Source organism: Macaca nemestrina, chromosome 16 (assembly GCF_043159975.1).
Source record: "Macaca nemestrina isolate mMacNem1 chromosome 16, mMacNem.hap1, whole genome shotgun sequence".
NCBI lineage: Eukaryota > Metazoa > Chordata > Mammalia > Primates > Cercopithecidae > Macaca > Macaca nemestrina.
In genome coordinates this window covers 41,989,603-42,009,889 of record NC_092140.1, presented here as the reverse complement: position 1 = coordinate 42,009,889, position 20,287 = coordinate 41,989,603, and the positions used below count along the sequence as shown (strand labels likewise).

The following is a 20,287-nucleotide window of genomic DNA, read 5'->3' as shown; positions in this document are numbered from 1 at the left end:
TTATTCTTTTATTCTTACTCCAGCCTGGGTGACGGGTCACAGGCATGGGTGACAGATTGAGACTCCGTCTCAAAAGAATATATATTTTTTTCTTTTTATTCTTTTTCACAATTTCCTCTGGTGCTCATTTGACTTTCTAGTGGAGACCCACATACACATGCACAGTACAAAATGTTGTGAATGTACCAAATCTCAAAATGATTAACATAGAAATATGCCTCGCCGGGCCGGTAGCTCACGCCTGTAATCCCAGCACTTTGGGAGGCCGAGGCGGGCGGAGGTCAGGAGATCGAGTCCATTCTGGAGAACATGGTGAAACCCCATCTCTACTAAAAATACAAAAAAATTAGCCGGGCGTGGTGGCGGGCGCCTGTAGTTCCAGCTACTCGGGAGGCTGAGTCAGGAGAATGGCGGGAACCCGGGAGGCAGAGCTTGCAGTGAGCCGAGATCGTGCCACGGCACTCCAGCCTGGCGACAGAGCGAGACTCCGCCTCAAAAAAAAAAAAAAAAAAAAAAAAAAAAAAAAAAAAAAAGAAAAAAAAAGAAAGAAACAATGCCTCATGTGTAGAATTTACTTTCTTTTATTTATGTCTGAGTAATTCTATTTTGTTATTTTTAATTTTTTTAGAGACAGGGTCTCACCATGTTGCCCCGGCTTGTCTTGAACTCAGCTCAAGCAATCCTTCCACCTTCGCCTCCCAAAGTGCTGGGATTACAGGCGTGAGCAACCGTGTCCCTGAACTTACTTTCAAAAGTATACTTACAAACTTAAATAATTCAACACAAAATAAAAAATGTACTTCGATATCTATTTTTAAAGGAAGAAAAACTAACTTCTATTAAATACCTTCACACTAAAATGAAAGTGTTCAATGACTCAAAATAAGTATTTCTGAACCGTAACTCTGTAGTCTTAAATATCGTATATCTATGATACGTGACTAAAAGGCATAATGTTTGAAAATATCATATCACAATAATTATGGTGATTTCCCCATCAAAGTAATAAAACTGAATTATATAGACTTATTCTTAGGGATATATATTTACTGTTTCCTTGCACATTATGAATTATATATTTCTTAGACTCAAAATTGATGGCCAGGTGCTGTGGCTCACGCCTGTAATCCCAGCACTTTGGGAAGCTGAGGTGGGTGGATCACCTGAGTTCAGGAGTTCAAGACCAGCCTGGCCAACATGGTGAAACCCCGTCTCTACTAAAAATACGAAAAATTAACCGGCATGGTGGTGTGTGCCTGTAATTCCAGGTACTTGGGAGGCTGAGGCAAGAAAATCTCTTGAACCTGGAAGGCGGAGGTTGCAGTAAGCTGAGATCGTGCCACTGCCCTCCAGTCTGGGCAATAAGAGCAAAACTCCGTCTCAAAATAATAATAATAATAAAATCACTATATCCATATAATGTATACCAAAACATATTACTTATTTTAATCTCCTTCACTTGGCCTAAATATTCTAATCTTGTAGGAAATACAATGTGATTATTTAAAAGTCTAAAACCTACAACGTTGTATTCCAAAAACTAGAAACTGTGATTTGAGGAAGAGATCTTGCTGGAATATTTTTATTTTGTGACGAACTAACACAAAAATGTGTAAATAGTTTCAAAGATTTGAAGTCTCTAAAAATGTCCCTGTGAAATAAGCACACATATACTTCCTTGATAATTGTACACATTTTGATTTTTAAAAACATTTTTTTCAAATTCAGAACATATTTCTTCACTCTGTTTTTCTGAGGAGAAAAATCTGAATATTAGCCCAATTTTTAAATTAGGGTGTTAAAAATCTCAGAAAAGTTTGTTCACATCTCTGAGGGTGTAAGAAATGCCTTTTAACCAGAACATAAGATTTTTAGAACCATACTAGAAGTCACTACCTTTGTATAATCAAAAATAGAAAACAAAGTACGCATTTAGAACTTAACTGTGAGACAGAAATTAATTTACGTGATGAATACCGAGAGAAAAGAAGGAAGGAAGAAGGGAAGGTTCTGTATGTCACTTCTAAAAGATGGAATACAAAGGGTGTCATAATCATGTTTTGACTTACTGGGTGGCTCACAAATTTACAAGCAGATATTATTACATTAAAGCAATTTCAATGCTCTAATAGAAGGTTATGTATTTGCAATGGAAAGTTACTTGAATTTCACACTATAGAGCTGTTAGTGGTAAGTAATTATACAACTGTATTTTCAATGATGAAGTCCCATCTCTGTGCTTGTTCCCTTCCCAGTGGAAAATATCTTGTGAAGCAAAGAGTGGCTAAGGGATTCAAGAGGAGGAAAACACATACCATAAAATATAATTAAGAATTGTGGAGGCTGCATATGACAAGAATAACCATAAAAAACAGATACAAACCAGCTGGCTGTTAACAACTTCTGAGTTATAAAAATCTTAAACCTGCTGTAAAGCACTCAATTCGATTTACATAACCACAGAGCTGACATTCCTTTTAGGCTTCTCTGTTGGGGATGGTTTTTTTTTTTTGACATGTTTTAAGGCAACATAAAAAGCAACTGTGAAAAGAAGACATGTATCATCTTACACAGGAATTTATTCCTGCTTTAAGACTGGACTTTCAAACTTAATCTGAACCTCTTCCCTTGAAGTGGAAAATATCTTTAATGGACATTGGCTGTCTGATTTTACAGCATTAGTTTTTAGATGTTCATGTTTCTAATAACACTGATGCTTTCTCTGTGTGTTATGTGTTGTGTGTATTTGAGTCACTGGCATTATACAATTTCAATTCAGTGGTACCCATTCAAGAGCCAATATCCATGGTCTATAAGAAGAGAATAATACTTTGGTCAACCATGACTGAAACAACTATAATTTCTTAGGAACCTAATGATGCAGACAGCATTCTACAAAACTAACATAGCTTGCTGTAGGGAATTAAAAATAAACAAAATAAAATAAAATCAATCGTACATTGAGTGAAGTTTTGATGTATAAGTGCTGGCAGCCGAAATTGCCCAGAGCACAAAATGAGCTTTCCCATTTGATAATTTGCTTGATTCACTATGTTGCTACATGCAGGGCATTTTATGCCTGACTTATATTTAATCCAGTCACCTGCTTCATGTTAGAAGGGTCGTAATTACATACAAAGGTTTTGAACATATAGCATGTCAATATTTCAGTCTGCCATATAAAATATGTATATACATTTTCAAGTTTAACAATTTTAAAATATGTTTGGTAATAACTTTATCTAGGGTTATAATAAAACACAAAATCATTCTATTTTCACCAAGAATAAAGTAAGCAAATGTATTGGGGTAATGAGACAACCATAGCCCTATATATTGGAATGAGCAGAGGCATGGAGTTATGAATTCAAATTGTCTGCCATTATCTGGCTGATTTTGAGCAGCAAATCCTAGTTTTAATTTCTCATGGCATTACATGTACCACAGAAAGTTGCTGGGAGATGATATAATATATGGATTCTTAAAATATGTTAGGATTTTAAATAAATCTCTAAAATATTTTTTGTGTAATGTGTAAGCTGCCTTTTGTTATGTTAGATTCTGTTAGGAAATAATAGTTAACTCCTTCAGTTCTTTAGCCTGTGTAATTATTTAAAACAGAAATTACCATTAATAAAAAGAGAGAAATCAGTCTAGCTGTTATAGAAGAAATAATGGTTTCTTTTTGTCACTGACATGTTTTAAATGACATCAAATGTCCAACATCTAGTGATAGATGTAAAACTATTTAGAGAGTATTATGGATAAAGTGATGAAAATAATAAAAAAAAGAACATGAGATTGTTCTACAATATTGTTATAGAAAAAGATTGTTACAGAACAATCTCATGTCCTAGACAGGGGAAAACCAAAAAGAAGTTTTCAAACATCTTTATACGTTTTTCCGTGTTGTTTATCATAAAGAATAACAGTAATACCAGCTGCTTAAACACACACGCACACACAGACACTTACACATATATAAATGACTCATACGAATAATTTTAATTTTGTTACATTATTTTATCTTGAGTAAATATGAACTTAATCACTAGAAAATATCTTAGCACATAGTAAAATTAGCAGGAAAAAAGAAAGAACATGATTTACTATGTTCTGGGATATTACAACATTTTCTATACAATAAATAATTAATGAAAGACTATCAATATAGACCACTATGTATATGATTAGACAGATTAATACATCTAAATATGATAGAATCAAATGTGTGTATTTTGTATTTCAAACACTTAACTCAAAAATTATATTTTTCCATATAATCCTGAAAAGGAGGATACATTTGCTAGATTATATGTTCCCAAAATACAATATCAAATGAAAATCTTCAAGAAAAAAATGACCCCTTGAAATTCAGTTTATTTCTATTTCATAGGCAGATTGAATCTTAGAATTAATAATAATAATTATAACATTATCCTAAATGTAAAACATCACTCTACAACACACCCGGGAGAGAGTAGTCAAGGCATTTCTAATGAGATTTCCATGCAACATGGTCCACACAGTTTCTCAGTGGGCGCATATTCGAACTATTTTTTTCTCCCATGAGTGGCAATCACTTGTCCAGTCCTGCCTTCTGGAACAATGGAGAATTAATCTGTAACCTCTGTAACTGCATCCAAAGACGGCGATAATGTCCCTACTCAGAGCCCCCATTCTTCTCTAAATATTCTCATTTCCTTCAACCAATGTTAATGTAATAACTTCCAGTTGTGATTACCCAATTTGGACAATGTTTTCTATCATGACCTCTCAAGACATAACAACCACAAATGGACACAATACTGGTGATATCCTCTAAGCAAACAAGGCTGCTGCCAAAACAAAGCAATATGTAGAGCTCGTCAGCAGCCACACAGCATCAAATTTAAAATAGACTTCAGTGAATCACCATGTTGGCAATGTTACACAGAGGTTTTGTTCCCAGATATAAAAATCTTACTTATGTTGAAAACATCAAATATTATTGTTAAAAGGGTTCAGAATGAAATAAATTGATGCATACATGATTTATAAAAAGTCATGATCAAAATATAATAATCTTAAATGAGCCCAATGCTGCTGATAAACGTACAAAACTGCCACGTTGTGATTCAGGAAATAGGCTTGGCAGTCATGTTAATAATCTTGAGCAAGAAAAATCAGTGCCAAAATTTACTCATCTGTAAAATGGAGACCGTAATAACTACCCACAGACATTTCATCAGCATTAAATGAGCTAATATATGTAAAAGGATTTAGTAACTGAAATATGACAAATCCCAATAGATGGTAACAATTACTAATATTCTAATGACCTAAAAATTACATATTCATTAATCAGTCAGTGATTGCATTGAATCTTCAAACAGCCACATCACATGCTTTGTAATACCGTAAAACTCATCTATTTTTCCACAAAAAATATTGCTATCGCATTTAGTTTTCATATTTGTGTTGTACAAATGAAGTTTCGAGTTGAATCACACTCTTTTTAAGCCAATATAAAAATGCCACTTTCCACCACAATGAGAATAATTATTCCTTTAACCCCTAGTTTTCTCTTCTTTGAAAAAATTTATAGTGCTTTTATGTAACTCTTGGTATTGCTACTTTGAACCTTCAATTATAGATTACTGAGTGACAATGTCATTCATCTTTGCAACTCATCATAAATATTTGTTGAATAAATAAAGGAACATTTCTAAAGCATGCATTTCACAAATAAATTTTGAAATAGTTATAAGTATATTGTATGATATCTAATATTCATTTCAGATTTTCTGCAACATTAAGATATTCTATTTAATGACTATAAATATTTTACTTATTTGGAAATAGTGTGTGTGATTGTGTATATGATGGGGTGTGTGTGTGTGTGTGTGTGTGTGTGTGTGTGTGTGTAACTTCTCCAGCTGAGAATGAAATGTATCAAAAGTAGATGGGGCTGTTAAACAGCAGAACAACAGAGACAATAATTCAATAACATCAATCAGTTATCTTTTGTTACTTTGTTTCTTTCATCAGAACTTAGCCTCTGCTAAACAGAGGTTTCATTAACAACTTTGCCATTTTAAATGTTTTAAATACAACAGAAGAGAAAACAAATGAAAAGAAGGAGGAGAAAACAAAAAAGCTAGATTGAGAAGACAGACATTCAAATTTGAGGATTAGAGCCTAAGTTCAGATGAAAAACATGCAACAGATACATGCTTTCTGGTCAAAGCATTGTTGGAGAAAAGATTCAAGGGTTGACAGCTAAACAAAGTGCTACTGGAGCACTGAAATGTAGAGAAATTCACGCTCAGAAATTTAAAGGAATTGCCAGCATCACACAAATATTTAGTGGTTAAGGTTAATCAACCTTACAGGGACCACATCCCTGCAAGAAAGAGAACAGTTTTATAGACTCCCAACTATTAGCTTATCTAACTCTGCTAGGTTTCAGAGTGAATATAAATAAGAAATAGAAATTCTGGAGACTCCAGTTTTCCAACTGTTTTAAAAAACCAATTCATCAGGTATTTGCCAATACTTGATATAATTCACACGGCTGTCTCAAATAATATGGCCACATAGATTTCCAGAGTGCAATATGTAAAGTTCATTAATACCCACCTAATTTTTCATTGGAAACAGATTTAAGTGAATCACCTGTTGGAAACAGCACATTGAGGTTTTATTCCCAGATGTAAAATCTTAGGTTGCAAATACCCAATGCTGTTGTAAAAAAAAGGCTCCAGTGTGAAGTGGATTGGTGAATACACGTCAAAAAATATCATGATCAAACCTGGCATTTTTGTTGACAGACTTTGTAGTGAGGCCAAAGGTGTAATTAGGCCAGAAAATTACTTTCTCACCACTAGAATTGTTCCCTTCAGGTCTTCAGTTATCAGTCCAGAAAATTTCATTAAACACTAAATTCACTTTAAGACAACTGTCAAAATTAAGCAGAGGTGAGTCAAGTCAAGGTCCTAATATTCAAATCTCTCATTTGGATTTTGAGATTCAATACAAAATAAAAATGTTGTAGGTTCATTTTTCTATCAAGACTAAACTTTCTGTGAGTTTAAGAAACAACCTGTTCTTTTGGAAAACAGGATAAAGCAGAATAACTAAATACATGTAGAATTTGAGATGCTTACTAGCCATAAATGATTGAAACAACCTCTATTCCCTGTTTAGTAAGATCTTGGTGTGAAAACAATAAAAACTTAAAAGTATTCACAATTATTACAGAGGCAATGCAAAGAGGGGAATGATACTAATGACAGAATTGTGAATTTACCGTATTTGTTTTAAAATGATAGGAGTTGGCTGTAGTATACTTATAAATAACTGGCTTACCACATTTTGAAAAATGGAAAGAAATAGGACATTTTGGTACATATTTCATTGATTGTTGAGCAAGAACTCAGCGTTAATAAACAAAAAGGAAATATACGTTATACAACATGGTAAGATTATGAGTGATGCTTTTGTATTTTCCAAAATGTTACAATAATAACTTACAAATTGAATATTTGAAAAATAGCTTCAACTACTTTTGCAAATTATATCAAACAGTTTAGTGTTTAATATAGTATCATGAAAAGTGGAGCCAAAGAGCCTATGCTGAACTGCCCTTGGATGCCAATTGTGACACTGCTTTAACCAGTGCTTTATCAATTGCACAAACAAATAATAGCACAGAGATTTACTACTAATGAACAATAATGTAAATTAAGACTATAAGAGTGAGTTATTAATAAAATTTAAGAAATTATTTTTTCAATTATTTAGAGTAAAGTAGCATGCTTGGGACTTACAGCTAACACTATAATGTTTTGAACTATTTATAATGTTCAGAAATAACTCTAATAGCATAAAACATTTGTCAGTCTATTAGTACAGCATTATTTAGCAAACAAAGTGAAATGTAAAAAAAAAAAAAAATGTTTAGTAGACTTTTCCACACTCAATAAAGTGATAGCTAAGTTAGAACTAAAATTCAAACATAATGGAATATTAATGAATTAAGCTTAGTTAATAATTTGGAAATACATATTTTTAACATCTCTCAATTTATCATTTTGCTACCCCTATACCATATCTCCAAATCATGAGACTGAACATCTCAACACTTTAAAATGTAACTATAAAATAAATAACTCTTCAAAATGTAACTATTTTAAAACAGTTCTTAAGTTTTCCACCAGTATTATGAGAGAAATAAAATACTATCAAGAAGATATTATGGTGTAAACTAGTGACTAAAATGCCTACAACATAAGAATTTAACTTACATGTCCAATACATGCCGTGGTGCCGTAAGAAGTTTCTGAAATTAGGATTAAGCATGTTAATGAAAATCTGAGGTGCTCTTTTAAAATTTGACCCTGTCCTTTAAAAAGTTAATCTATCAATTTTTTATCAATGAAAAATTCAATTCATCTTGTTTCAATTTTGATCAAAATATGAATGTTACCTAAAGAGATTAATGGATTCCTTGGAAATAGCATAAGTGACAGTGAAAACAAGATTTATAATTATTTATCCCTGAATTCAATCCCCAGTTGGGCCCTTCATTTCAATTTGAACAGACTATTTAAATGCTGTGTACCTTAATATTCATCTGTTAGATGGGACAAACAACACCTCCTTCACAGATTGACATGAGAAATAAATGAAATGATACATTAGCTATTAGCAAAGTTCCTACCATGTAGTAGTTACTTATTAATTGTTTGCAGTGCCTTTTATTTTAACCGATTTATTATATTTACTAATTGAATCACATTTAATTTAACAATATTTTGGCCCAAAACTATGCTAGCAGTTGAAGATGCAGTGGTAAAAAAATATATACATAGACATAAATATTGATTGTATATATAAAAGTAGCTGGAATTTTTAAATTAAATGCACATGTAACTGATAAGATTTTTTCACTTCTATTGATTATATCCTATGTACAAAGTCTTAATAAATATGCATTATAAATGTGAGAATATCTATAAAAGAGACGTGCGAGAAGTACTATGTAGATAAGCTCAAGCAATTATTTGGAAGCAAATTTCAAATATTTTCCATTTGCCAAAATATTCTTTATTGTGGTTTGCATCTGCAATATGGCCATGGCCGTTCTAAACTATATGATGAGAATTTACAAATTTAAATAAGGTTTTTAAAAATTATTTCTAAAAAGTAATGCTCTCTGCTCTCTTTGAATATACTAATTGGGTTTCCAAATAGGCTACTTATGAAATGCTAAATTTATGCATTTTATTATATTTATTATAAAAATAAATCAGTTGAACGTGTAATAATCAGTAATGAAAAGATGACATAAAAATATGTCCAAAGAATAAAGAACCCTGCATGCTAGTTGATATGACATTGTAGGAACAAAAAGTGATATTAAGTAAAAAATGACCAGGTGCGGTGGCTTACACCTGTAATGCCAGCACTTTGAGAGGCCAAGGCAGGTAGGCCACCTGAGGTCAGGAGTTCAAGACGAGCCTGGCCAACATGGAGAAACCCTGTTTTTACTAAAAATACAAAAAATTGCCTGGGTGTGATGGTGCGCGCCTATAATCCCCGCTACTTGAGAGGCAGGAGAATTGCTTGAATCTGGGAAGCAGAGGTTGTAGTGAGCAGAGATCATGCCACTGCACTCCAGCTTGGGCAACAAGAGCAAAACTCTATCTCAAAAAACAGATAATAATAAAATAAAATAAATTTTAAAAATGAAGCAGCTGCGGATGTCAAATTTTACATACAGTTTTTTTTCATATAGAATAGGAATAAGTACTCATGAAGGACTATAACAAGGAATTTTCAATAATATTTTTTAAAGAGAAACTGAGAAAAAAACAGCAGCTCAGTCAATTTTTACATGGCTAAGATCTCACTTTAAATCTCTCTGAATCTCTTACAGATAAAAGAAACATGGGCAGATAATGGTAGTCCATGATACATGTGTTTAATTATAATCCTGAAATTTAAGGTATTAATGCATAGAAACTCCAGAGGCAATAGATTTTCTGGAATTCAGGCCAAGATCAACAGTGGTCTCGGCAGAACTGGCTGGACAGACAGTCAACATATTCAAGGTAAAATGAATATTGCTGTTGAGATGATGGGATGATACACTAATGGGAGTGATAATGCTGACAATTTTTATGATCAATTTTAAAAAATCAAAGGAAGCAAACCATCTCATTTCATTAAAATAATGGCATTGGTATTTGGAGGAAGTACACATTTCTAAAATGTCTATATTCCAATAGTTCTCTCTCATTGATACATATAGTATTTTAGATGATTGATGTGGAACTCACTGTAATTTCAAAAATTCATAGAATATTATTATGTCATGAAATCCATGCGGAGAAAGCAATTGCCGTTATAAATCAAAAAGACAACTCATATGGACAGGTCATGTGGTAACAGGTTCTCCTTGGAATAGTATCCTTAAATCTAATTTATTCAATAAGTTACTTAAAGGTTAGATATGATGAGATGAATTTCATGCTCAAATAACTTCAAAATATCATTATATTGCAACATTAAGAGATTAATTTTCTTGGAATTTAGACATACTTGCATTTATATTCATTTGAATCAACATGGTTCCATGGAATCCTACTTGAACATTTTCTCCATAATTTTATTCCCTAAAAAAATTTTATTAAGCAATATAAGATAATAGATAACACAAAGGGCATTTACTGCTTTAATAGATAAATGAAGGTATCCAAATAGAAGGATACATTTTAAAAACTTTCACAATGTTACATTTTCAAATTTAGAAAATAGATGTTTTAATAGGGAAACGAATAGGTCCAAAACTTGACTTTTAGGGAATAATGTTTTACTTGGGGAACTAAATATTTTATTGCCTTTAATATTAAATATTTTACATGGTTAAAGATAATCTTGGTAATATAGCATCACATTCATAAATCAAACCCAAAATAATAACTTATATTTGCATAGTCCTTTGGAATAAACAAAGAGTGTTACATCCCCTTTAATTCTTAAAAACTCAACACTCTTTCCTGAAATTGTATCCTTACATCCCAGGAAGCAAGCTCAAATAATTAAAAATATATATTTGGGAAAATAGTCTCTCCAAAATTATTGGATTTCTGAAATGAAAATTAATGGAAATATGTTTTATCTCAATAGAATGATATTCAATCAAAAAATTGATGTAGGATGTGTTCCAGTAAGTTAAATATGAATCACAAAATTCTACATATAATAGACAAAAACAAGTCAATGACATGAGAATTGTATCAGGGAAAAAATATTTTTTTGATCTAATTGAAAAATACAAAACAAAATTTTTGAATAAAAATAAAGAAATGGGCCAAGCACGATGGCTCATGCCTGTAATCCCAGGACCTTGTGAGGCCGAGGTGGGTGGATCATGAGGTCAAGAGATTGAGACCATCTGGGCCAACCTGGTAAAACTCTGTCTTTACTAAAAATACAAAAAGTTAGTTGGGCATGGTGGCGTTCACCCGTAGTCCCAGCTACTTGGGAGGCTGAGGCAGGAGAGTCACTTGAACCCGGGAGGCGGAGGTTGCAGTGAGCCAAGATTGTGCCACTGCACTACAGCCTGGTTGACAGAGCAAGACTTCGTCTCAAATAAATAAATAGGCCCAGTGCAGTGGCTCACACCTGTGATCCCAGCACTTTGAGAGGCTGAGGCAAGCAGATTGCTTTAGGTCAAGAGTTCGAGACCAGCCTGGCCAACATGTTGAAACTCTGTCTGTATTAAAAATTCAAAAATTAGCCGGGCATGGTGGTGGGCACCTGTGATCTCAGCTACTCCAGAGGCTGAGACAGGAGAATTGCTTGAACCCAGGAGGCAGAGGTTGCAGTGAGCCGAAATTGCATCACTGCACTCCAGCCTGTGCAACAATAACAAAATTCCGTCTCAAACTAAAAAAAAAAAAAAAAAAAAAAAAAAAAAAAGAAAGAAACAAGAAAACAAGAAATGATTATAACCTGATGTCATAAATATGGGAAAGAACCCATAATTCCCAGAACTGATATATTCAAACAGAGAGATAAATAACTGGTATTCCATGTGAAACAAAGCAAATTATCTGTTTTAAAAATCATCATCATAAAACTCTGAATCAGATGGCATCTTGCTGTGTCACACTTTGCAAAGTGTTTTGTGATCACATTAGCTCGGGGATACCCAAACTCCAGGCCACAGAGCAGTATGGGTCCTTGACCTGTTAGGACCTGGGCCACACAGCAGGAGCTGAGTGGCAGGTGAGCAAGCAAAGCTTCATCTGTATTTGAAGCCACTCCCCATTGTTTGCATTAACGCCTGAGCTCCATCTCCTGTCAGATTAGTGAGAACATTAAGAGTCTCATAGGAGCAGGAACCCTATTGTGAACTGCACATGTGAGAGATCGAGGTTGTGTGTTCCTTATGAGAATCTAATGCCTGACGATCTGTCACCGTCTCCCATCACCTGCAGATGGTGTGGTGAGTTTTATTATTTCATTATATATTACAATGTAATAATAATAGAAATGAAGTGCACAATAAATGTAATGTTCTTGAATCATCCCAAAACCATACTCCCCACCCACCCCTATCAGTGGAAAAAATGTCTTCCACAAAACCAGTCCCTGGTGCCAAAAAGGTCGGGAACCGCTGCATTCTCTTACTATGTTCTTCACGAAGTCCTATCGAGTAAGAGATAAGGCAGAACTTATGACGGTGGTCTTTACATGATAAAGTAGGTATTTCAGAAGGCAGCTTGATGTAGGAATATAATTAATAAACTGGCGTCATAAAACCTAAATTGACTAGAACATAATAGGTACCAATTCCTACCTGTAATGGCTGAACAAGTGAGGGCAGGTAGTGTTACTCAACATCACACAGCTAGCAAGTGATCAGGAAGAGAATAAAGGCCAGACCTTTCAGTTTCTAAGTTAGGAGCCAACTCACAATACCATTTTGTTTGAAAAATAAATGTCTTTTAAAGAAAAGAGTCATAGCCTAACCTACTCATTGTATCCTAAAATTAGCCAAAAAAATAAAAAATAAAAAATTCATGGTATTCATTTCCTAGGAATTAGGTCTGTGGCAACTTTAATTAATGTGAAATGGCACAAAAGATCTTCAAATAGTTTAGTCTACTGTATATGTCTTCAGCCATATATCAACACGTGAACAAGATAAAAAGCTCTCCCATTAATTATACTGACTACTTCCTTAATGAAGTGCAAAAGTGTTTGCCTAATCTGATTCAATTTATTGAATTAGGTTGCAGTTTTATCATTTTGGAAATCAGCTTCATTGTTTACAATATGTCAATTCATTTCCAACAATTAAATAGCTCAGCATACAGCCATAATCAATTGAAAGCAATCTCCATTTTTAAGGTCTACTACCATTTGTAATGTGCATATTTCTGAGAGTGATATGTGATAGTTTGAACATACATTGTAACAGTAGCAATGACATTTTATATCCCTAAAACTTATTTTGCCCACAAGTCTATAAAGAGAGTTCAGTGTCATTAAGTCCCTAAAAAGTAAACATTTCATAACCAAATTTCAGTGTTATGAAATAATACTATTAGCAAAATCTATACAGGATACGTGAATATGAATAGCTTGACAATCTAAGACTTCTTATACCTAAACTATACATTTTAAAAGTTATTAATTTTATTTTTAAAACCAATGGAGTTGATTTGAGCATAGAAAGCAATAATATTCAATAACACTGGGATCAGCCTGTTTAATTACAATAATATGTTACATTTGTCTAGCTTCATCACTTGCAAGATGCTACTATAAATTGTGCCATTTGACATTCATGACCATTGGAGAAGCATAATTTTGATATAATAAAAAGATTCTTTTTACAGGTGAAAGAAATGAAGAATCAAAAAAAGATTGAATGGTTCAATTATTATATATTTCAAAAGACATGTGCCTGAAAGATTCCTATGAATTTTGGGGATTGGCTTTTCTCTTGGGACTTTACTTTTTAAAACGGAAAGTCAAATCAAAGTAATTCTAAGTAAAGTTCAAGGTCTTTCACTTAAATATCTTTAGGGTTTATGTCCTTGTGTTATCATGTCTGATGATGTTTACTGTTTAAAATAATAAAACACATTCCATCCCTATTCCAAACCCTATCACAACTTTAAATATTTCTTTGTATTATGCTCAGTAATTGCCATGTCCTCCTATTGACTAATTTTACAGCTATGGAACCCTTTAGGGGTTCTCATGAAAGAAGGGGAGAGAAGACAAAAGAAAAAAGATATGTAAAAATCTCTTTCAACTGGAAAAAAAAAAAGTGTCTGTTAGCTTTACCATAGTCACATTTTTATTCAGAAGCTAACTATTCCATCCATTAAAAGCAGGGTAGCAAGTATGATTGCTTGAGAATATAAAGCATGCATCTCAAAAGTAATTTTACGTTACCATACAAAAAACTAGGAATGAATATATGAATGAGTACCTTTTAACTAGAAAGACACCATGTCATGTTTGGGAGAAAAATTAAAAGTAAAATAAAATAGAATCCACATATTTCATAATTAGAAGGGAACGAGGTGGTCTTCCCCAACCTACCTCCCTCTCAATGTAAAACTGCCTTCAAATTTAACTAACAACAGGAATTATAAAGCGGGAAAATTTACAGCTGATGTTTAGGGAGGGAGGATAAGTTTTCAAAAAAGTTGTATTGTTTTGTAACATAAACAATATAGCCTATTAAATAAATTGAATAGAAAAACTGTAGCTGACAACTTTTCATCCCAGTTTTCTCTTGAGCATTTCTGTCAGAAGGAAAAATTGAGGTTTTATTAGTAATACATTCCACTTTCTGACAGTTCTCCACACAGCAAGGTTATTTCTTACAGAAGCCAATGTAGACTTCTGTACTATTTGTTCTATTAGTCAGATTTCTGCCTCAGAAGTACAGAATATGATTCTATTGTATCATCCACTTTCAGATTTTCTGTAAGTCTTCTTAAGACTAAACATCACCATCATTTCCAAATTGCTATCAGCATGACTGTTCTTTTAATGCTCACAAGTTTGTCAATGTCTTATTAAAATTGTGGTGCCATGACTGAACATAATATTCCAGATGCCATCTGAAGTGTAGAGCAAAATAGCACTATTGTTTCCCTTTATCTGGACTTTATATTCCTATCTATTAAGCTTAGCTTTATATTAGCACTTTCCAAAGTTTACCACAATGTTCATTTATACGGTTACAGAGCCAAATGAAATTCTTCATCATTTTTCATGCAGAATATGTTTAAATCAGGTCTTAAGTTAATGAGGGTAGGTAATCAAGTAGGGTAATAAATGTTTGGGGACACAAATTGCAAGGTTTTAGAAACACTATGATCTTTCTGGCTTTTGCCAGCTTCTCTAGAAATGTTCAGATGCAGAACTTTTGACAAAATTCAACAGCCCTTCATGCTAAAAACGCTCAATAAATTCGGTATTGATGTAACGTACCTCAAAATAATAAGAGCTATTTATGACAAACCCACAGCCAATATCATACTGAATGGGCAAAAACTGGAAAAATTCCCTTTGAAAACTGGCACAAGACAGGGATGCCCTCTCTCACCACTCCTATTCAACATAGTGTTGGAAGTTCTGGCTAGGGCAATCAGGCAAGAGAAAGAAATCAAGGGTATTCAGTTAGGAAAAGAAGAAGTCAAATTGTCCCTCTTTGCAGATGACATGATTGTATATTTAGAAAACCCCATTGTCTCAGCCCAAAATCTCCTTAAGCTGATAAGCAACTTCAGCAAAGTCTCAGGATACAAAATTAATGTGCAAAAATCACAAGCATTCTTATACACCAGTAACAGACAAACAGAGAGCCAAATCATGAATGAACTTCCATTCACAATCGCTTCAAAGAGAATAAAATACCTAGGAATCCAACTGACAAGGGATGTAAAGGACCTCTTCAAGGAGAACTACAAACCACTGCTCAGTGAAATAAAAGAGGACACAAACAAATGGAAGGACATACCATGCTCATGGATAGGAAGAATCAATATCGTGAAAATGGCCATACTGCAGAAGGTAATTTATAGATTCAGTGCCATCCCCATCAAGCTACCAATGAGTTTCTTCACAGAATTGGAAAAAACTGCTTTAAAGTTCATATAGAACCAAAAAAGAGCCCGCATCTCCAAGACAATCCTAAGTCAAAAGAACAAAGCTGGAGGCATCACGCTACCTGACTTCAAACTATACTACAAGGCTACAGTAACCAAAACAGCATGGTACTGGTACCAAAACAGAGATATAGACCAATGGAACAGAACAGAGTCCTCAGAAATAATACCACACATCTACAGCCATCGGATCTTTGACAAACCTGAGAGAAACAAGAAATGGGGAAAGGATTCCCTATTTAATAAATGGTGCTGGGAAAATTGGCTAGCCATAAGTAGAAAGCTGAAACTGGATCCTTTCCTTACTCCTTATACGAAAATTAATTCAAGATGGATTAGAGACTTAAATGTTAGACCTAATACCATAAAAATCCTAGAGGAAAACCTAGGGAGTACCATTCAGGACATAGGCATGGGCAAAGACTTCATGTCTAAAACACCAAAAGCAACGGCAGCAAAAGCCAAAATTGACAAATGGGATCTCATTAAACTAAAGAGCTTCTGCACAGCAAAAGAAACTACCATCAGAGTGAACAGGCAACCTACAGAATGGGAGAACATTTTTGCAATCTACTCATCTGACAAAGGGCTAATATTCAGAACCTACAAAGAACTCAAACAAATTTACAAGAATAAAACAAACAACCCCATCAAAAAGTGGGCAAAGGATATGAACAGACATTTCTCAAAAGAAGACATTCATACAGCCAACAGACACATGAAAAAATGCTCATCATCACTGGTCATCAGAGAAATGCAAATCAAAGCCACAATGAGATGCCATCTCACACCAGTTAGAATGGAGATCATTAAAAAGTCAGGAAACAACAGGTGCTGGAGAGGATGTGGAGAAATAGGAACACTTTTACACTGTTGGTGAGATTGTAAACTAGTTCAACCATTATGGAAAACAGTATGGCGATTCCTCAAGTATCTAGAACTAGATGTACCATATGACCCAGCCATCCCATTACTGGGTATATACCCAAAGGATTATAAATCATGCTGCTATCAAGACACATGCACATGTATGTTTATTGCGGCACTATTCACAATAGCAAATACTTGGAATCAACCCAAACGTCCATCAGTGACAGACTGGATTAAGAAAATGTGGCACATATACACCATGGAATACTATGCAGCCATCAAAAAGGATGAGTTTGTGTCCTTTGTAGGGACATGGATGCAGCTGGAAACCATCATTCTTAGCAAACTATCACAAGAACAGAAAACCAAACACCGCATGTTCTCACTCATAGGTGGGAACTGAACAATGAGATCACTTGGACTCGGGAAGGGGAACATCACACACCAGGGCCTATCATGGGGAGGGGGGAAAGGGGAGGGATTGCATTGGGAGTTATACCTGATGTAAATGACGAGTTGATGGGTGCTGACGAGTTGATGGGTGCAGCACAGCAACATGACACAAGTATACATATGTAACAAACCTGCACGTTATGCACATGTACCCTAGAACTTAAAGTATAATAATAATAAAAAATTAAAAAATTAGAAAAAAAAAAAAGAAATGTTCCTGCCAACACTTTCAGAGCAATTCTACATCTTTACAAAGGACAGAGTAAAGTTGTGAAACTTATCCCCCAAAAGTATGGAGAAAATAAAAAGAAGTTCCAACATTTTAAGGTTAAATATTCAAGAACTAACTTACAGCACATCATTAAGGGAAGGAGTTGAAGCTTTGAGGTTAGCCTCAGAGAGGAAAGCCTATCAAAGAGAGAGGCTAAAAAATAAATAAATAAAATAAAAATAAACTGTTTATCTTGTTTTGCATTAAAATAAGCAATATTTGTATTTCTCACATTTCTTGTTTAGGATGGGACGTAAGATACCCACTGCACTTCCTACTGGTTAAAAAATTATAGAAAGCAATAAAAGACAACATGTGACACACTCATGATGTAACCAAAGGATTAAAACACTAAGAATTTCACAAATAAATGGATATCTGCAAAGCTCCAAATCTCCAGGTAATCTATACAATATCCAATGTCATAATCAAAAGTTGACTCTGAAAATCTGATTTGCTTTTCTTAACATAAGTAAACTTCTCTTGTCAAAGGAGGCATCATATTACTAAAAGGAAGCAAATAATACCTTGCAGTTAGTCAATTAAGGACATTAGCAACTTCATTATGGGAAATCTACTGAGAGAAAAGTGTAAGCAGATTGTAATTCTTAGTACAGACCAGTGTAGGCATATGAGACTACAGAACTCAATAGAAACTTGGAAGAGAGAAATAAATTAGGGAAGAAAGTATGGCAATTTTCTTCTAAATTAAGTAGATGAGAGGACTGTCCAGAAGTCTAGTAATATGTGGTTATTTAATTAAGTCTAAAAATAACAGACCATTGCTCTAAGAGATTAGAAAGAAATGATTTTTGTGAATATCTATGCTAGTAACAGACTGAGGGCATATTGTGATTTAACAGAAGTACTCTGTCATAACACGTTACATAGGGAAAAAAAGTAAATATATATCTTATGTAGTTTATCATAACAAGAGCTATATTTACATTCAGTTAAATTAAGAAATATATTTTATTTGTATGTATTAAATTAATTATGTATCAAGGTACTGGATGTACAATGAAAATTCTAATCTTTAAGAATTGTATAATATAGTACAAATGTAGTTATATATACCTGTATATGCAGGAATTGTAAAGAGTAATATGTTCCCATGGACATGGTGGGGAGGGGGACACAACACACTGGGGCCTCTTGGGGGGTAAGGGGCTGGGGCAGAGATAGCATTAGGAGAAATACCTAATGTAGATGACAGGTTAATGGGTGCAGCAAACCACCATGGCACATGTATATCTATGTAACAAACCTGCATGTTCTGCACATGTACCCCAGAACTTAAAGAATAATAATTTTAAAAAAGAGTAATATGTTCCATGCTATGTTATTTCTATAAATATCACTTCTTTCGAGCATCAATTTAGAGATTTATATTCCATCAATTGTTGATGATTATGCTTAAATGTAACCATCATAACCTATAAACAAACAAATAATGCCTTCCATATACTTAGTATACCTCCATCAGGCTCTAGACTCTGCATCTTTAATCTAGAGGCTAACTGTGCTTAATGGGATTTTAGAAGCTACATTAACACACCAGTGTTTAATTTTGTAATTGTAAGGCATAATAATTTCTCTCAGAAATCCTTTACTGAACATGTATTAGCCATATTCATTGAATAAATATTTAGTTTGGAATATCTGCTCTGTGCCAGGCAATATTCTACACACCAGCGATGCCAAAGTGAACAAAACAGGCCAAAATCTTCCAGAGGCTACATTCGTGTGCATGTCTACTGCACCTCACTTGGACTTCTCATAATACTTAGCCTAGTGACTTGCTGGATGTGGTAGACTACCAATGGCCTCCAAAATTCAGCCCATGTCCTAATCCAGGAAATGTGTGAATGCTACTTTATATAAAAAAATTAAAAATAAAAATAAATAAATAAATAAAAAATCTTTGTAGATGTGATTATGTTAAGGATCTTAAGATAGGAGATTATCCTGTATTATCTAATGTAGCCTAAATACAATGACAAGTGTCCTTACAAGAGAGTCAGAGGGAGATTTTACATACACACACACACACACACACACACACACACACGAAGGCAACATTACCACCGAGTCAGAAATTGGAGAGCCAGGCAGCCACGAAACCAAGAAATGCCTGCAGCTCCCAGAAGCTCAAAGAGGCACGAACTGGATTCTCCCTTAGAGCCTCCAGAGCGGGTACCCTGCTGACACCATGATTTTAGCCCAATGATGCTGATTTTGGACTTGCAACCTCCAGAACTCTGAGAGTATAAATTGTGGTTTTGCCGCTAAGCATATGGCAATCTGTTATGCCAGGCACAGGAAACTAATAGAGTGCTCCGTTCAGGTTTGAAAACTAAATAAATTGCATGATGAAGTCTAATGTTTAGGTTAGCCTTACAAAAAGGAAAACAAAAAAAGAAGACATACCTTTTAATTTTTCTCTTCAAGAAAAATGCAAAGGGAACATACATTAAGTAGTTATAGGTTAAATGTGCTACAC

The 20,287-nt window shown here is 34.0% G+C and overlaps 1 protein-coding gene and 1 long non-coding RNA gene across 6 annotated transcripts in view; one reads left to right on the top strand and one right to left on the bottom strand.

Moving 5' to 3' along the window:
- LOC105481766 (dachshund family transcription factor 1) overlaps positions 1 to 20,287 on the bottom strand; it is a 510,299-nt gene that overhangs the window by 222,966 nt on the left and 267,046 nt on the right. The gene's annotated exons all lie outside the window — the stretch shown is intronic.
- Positions 2,079 to 19,591, top strand: LOC139359093 (uncharacterized). Its single transcript, XR_011614742.1, has 4 exons — positions 2,079 to 2,190; positions 9,923 to 10,097; positions 18,030 to 18,184; positions 19,461 to 19,591. It is a non-coding gene; the product is annotated as an uncharacterized lncRNA (long non-coding RNA).